At 33.4% G+C, this 4,178-nt stretch overlaps 1 protein-coding gene across 1 annotated transcript in view; it reads left to right on the top strand.

Moving 5' to 3' along the window:
* MFSD14A (major facilitator superfamily domain containing 14A) overlaps positions 1-4,178 on the top strand; it is a 41,548-nt gene that overhangs the window by 795 nt on the left and 36,575 nt on the right. The window lies entirely within an intron of this gene.

Below are 4,178 nucleotides of genomic sequence, written 5' to 3'. Positions count from 1 at the left end.
GGAAGCCTGACGGTGGCCACCTGGGGCCTACGTCCGAATCGGCTAGTTTCCAAAGAACAGGCATCACCTTGTGCCGTTAAGATCAAAACTACTACTAGAATTGATACTGGCCTAAGGATTAGAAGAAGATGCTTTGAAAGGAAGACAGGTTGGGAACAAGAAAAAAAATGTTTGCTTTTTAGAAACAGTTGTCATCACAACTTTATGCACTGTGTTGTAGTTAACCAGCAGGGGACGTAGGATTTTTAATTAGAAAAAAGAAAAAACCTCACATACTTTTTAATGCTAAGATTCCCGGTTGCTACCCTCTCTGGTCTTTGTTGCTCTCTTTGATATCACGTTCTGAAACAGAATGAAAAGGTGAAATACATGTTCACGTTCCTGTGTGCAGAAATGGTTTCTTTAATTCCATTTCTGTTTATATTTTACTGGAGCCCTGATCAACTGCTAGCACAGTACTCAATATGTAAGTAGGCCAGCACTTGAAATACATGTCAACTTTCTTTTGACATTTCAGAACACGGCCCAGTCGATATGCCAAAATTTAGATAACTTGGGACATATGTAATGATTTCAGAGTATATTTTTATTTGATCAAATTTATTAGATGTCATAGCTTTGAAATTTGTTGAAAAAAGAAACTTCAAAATTCCTGTGATCCTTTTTATTGAGCTTGATTAATTAAAACATTGCTTTGATGAAATCAGTTATGAATAGTCATAGTTCTTTTGATGGAGTTGGTAAGAACTATGTGGGGAGAAAAACACTGTTGCCTTTGTCAACAATATTTTAAATTCTTCATAAAAATCTACAAAATAGAGGCAGTGGAGGATTATATATTTATAAGACCAAGTGATTTTTAAGATCACTATTCTTTGCAAAAGAAAAGAATGAAACCGATAAACACTCCTGCATTTTCCTTGTAAAGTTCAGTCTTATTACCTCTCTGGGGTTTTGTTTGATTTACTTTACAGCAGATGAGCATGGGGGTATTATCATTTTTCATCTTTATACACTTGATGTTTCACTTTCCATTCTAAGCACCGAACACTCTTAGAATAAGAGGTTTGTTTTGCATTTTTGAATACTACAGGATTTAGTATGTGAATTTTAAAGTGATAAAAACACTTCTATTTTGTGGTAGCGCATTCCTAGATGAATTTTTATTATAATTTTTATTTTTATACATAAACGGGATATATTTCAATAAATGTTGGGAGTTTTTTGCAGTATTTGTATTTTAATCTATTCTAGCCTTAAATGAAAAAAGTATAACTGTTACAGTCATAGGAATGATTTTAAAATGGCATTTGCTTTTCTGCCTTTCTGCTTACACTAGGTCAGACTATTATGAACATTTTTTAAGAAAGGGGAAAAAATTGCCATTTGATATTCTGTTCTTGTGTGTATTTTTTTTAAAAAATTCATTGTATCATAGAATGTTTTGGAGCTATTGCTATTGTCATTACAGTTTCAGAGATTTTAGAAAGTTCCACCAGTGGGTAGATTCATTCAGTCAGGTGTCTGAAGCTTATGGTCATACATGACAGGCTTTGAACACTATTTCACATACCTGGTCAGTGGTACTGATCTGATCCCCTTCTGTTTTCTTTCTTCTTTTCAACAATGTTAATAAAATTCTTTCCCATTGTCCTTCTGCAGATGACATATTTGTAGGCCTGTTCAGACAATTTTAAAATTTATAAACAAAATAGTGAGTTGTTCATGATTCGTCAAAAAAATTAGAGCAGATTTATAGTGTTTAATAGTTGAAGAAGTGAACTGAACCTTTCTACTTGAACCAAGTTAATCATAAGTTACTGACATTTTTTTTTTCCTTGAACTTGTATTTCATTTGGTTCTGAAGCCAGGATAAGGCTAATATGCTGCTTATTTAGGTAGTATGCAATTAAGGTAAATTACATTAAGGTGTGTGATTCTAGATCAGGAGTTCTTAACCTGGGCCTGTTCACTCTGAAGTTGTTGGCAAAATTTTCTTTGACTATACTTTTTTCTTGGGAGATTCCCCAAAGGGTCCATTCTTCTCAAAAGTTTAAGAGCAGTTGTTCTGTTTGAAAACAGCATAAGTAGCTAAAGAATAAGTTCCACAGGTTATATTCAGTAAATATTTATTTAATCATATGCTATATACCATTTCACTGATGAAAGTAGCCATGACATTGGTGGATTCACTTTTGAAGCATCCATACTGTAGATATACAGTTTTTAGTTATAAGTTTTAATGTATGTAACTAACATTTTGATGTATCTCAGTGTAGACTACTTAAGACCACTGAATTAAAAATGCATTCTGACATTTTAGAATACTAAAATTTTGTTTTGTTCTGTTAAATTGTAACCATGTGTTGTTTCCAAATTGTTTATAAGCATTCCAGTTAGAGGCTAAGAGCTAAAGAGTTATTTACATTGTTCAAACTGAATTTGCCTTGTGATTTTTAAATTTTGCTTTTTTAAAATATGATCTTTATTGTTTTGTGTGAATACAGTTGTGGGACTGCATCTCTGTCAAAGTGGAAAATGTATGGTTCTTTCACAGTGAATTGGTAAAATGACTTTAAAAATTTGATAGAAAGCAAGGCATGTGTGGATTGCTTTGTTGGATGTACCTGGAAAAAGAAGACTTAATATATCATTTCCAAAGTGAAATATGTATGCCCAGAAAAGCAGAGCATCAGATTTTTTTGTTGTTGTTGGTATCTCTGATTTTAATTAGAGTAAATAGGAGTCGGCAACAACTCTTTACCTACAAGGACGGCTGAAGTAGTGGCAGGATAGCTCTCAGGGGTATAAGGCCTCTGTGGACCCGGAGAGCTGTCAAATAACTTTCAGTGACTAACATATAAGCTCTGAGGGGACCCTGTGATGCTTTTCAAAAAGCAGCCAATGCCTAGAAACATCAGGGTGTATATACTGTCTTTGCAGGTATATTGTAGGCAGCGCCATGAATGACTTTAAGTCCTTACTCCACGGATCAACATTTGCTTTAGGTTGTGTTTATGGATAAATTAGTAAGCAATTTTCTCAGATGAATGACTGTCTGTATCCAGTTCATTCTGATACATTGGAAGACCTGCTTCCCAGTATAATCATACCATTTGCAGAAATTCACCTATTCTTTTGCAGCTACCAAAAGTTTAAAGTTTAAGTAAAAAGAATAGCTTTTTCTAAGCAGCATTCTGACAAGTATATATGATTTAAATTTTTTATTTAAAGCTCAGATTGTCTTTTAGCACTATTTTGAATTAGAAGTCTCAAAGTAACAGTTGACGATTTCAGTTGGGGTACATCAAGATCCCTGAAATAGGTTTTGTCTCTTTGATGGCCAGGTGTAGTAGCTTATTCTTCATAATGGGTTGTTGACTTTGTCAATAATGTATAAACAGTTATGAATTCTATCATATGAAATACTTTCCCTTAGGGAGCCTTTTTTAAAAATAAGGAATGGTAGATAATATATATTTATCATTTGGCTATATAAATTGAGTAATTAGAGGTCATTGCAGTCCTGAGTTCAGGACAGACATTGGTGACAGTTTGATTTTTGCATTAGTGGTGGTTTTTAAATTTTTAATTTAATTTTGTCTTTTTAGTGAGTTCAATTTGTAGTCATTTGAAACAGTGTAATTTGGATGACTTAACTTGATTTGACAGCCACATCTTTTCCTGCTAAGAATGGAGGAAGATAGATTATATCGTCTTGTTGCTTATCTTTCCAAAATTTACCACAAAGCAGTATAATCTTAAGCTCTAACGCCCACCCCCACTTTAAGAATAAAACTTAATCTCAGTGAACTCATGTGAAGAGTATTTTTAAGAAGTATCTTTCATTCTGTTTAGGAGCAATTTTAACCAATACCTCTTTACTATGTGATGATGCACAGAGACTGAATATCTCTCACTTTACAATGGATCCATAACATGTAAGATAATTTTTAAATCTCACTGCAGATTAAGCCAGTGTGACTTAATTAGCATAATGGTGTCAGTACATGGTTATGGGGATTCATATTTTCAGAAAATTGAAGGTTGGTTTCCTTTTTGCTTTACAAATGTAGTAAACTCTGCCCTCTTTGATTAAAGTCAGAGAAAACAAGAAAAAACACCACGATACCAGAATCTATTAGTAAAGCCTAATTTCCTCCAGCCATACCATAATG

The sequence above is a fragment of the Lemur catta genome, chromosome 3, assembly GCF_020740605.2.
Source record: "Lemur catta isolate mLemCat1 chromosome 3, mLemCat1.pri, whole genome shotgun sequence".
Classification (NCBI taxonomy): Eukaryota; Metazoa; Chordata; class Mammalia; order Primates; family Lemuridae; genus Lemur; species Lemur catta.
The sequence above is the reverse complement of the archived record's forward strand: the minus strand, read 5'-3'. Positions and strand labels throughout refer to the sequence as shown.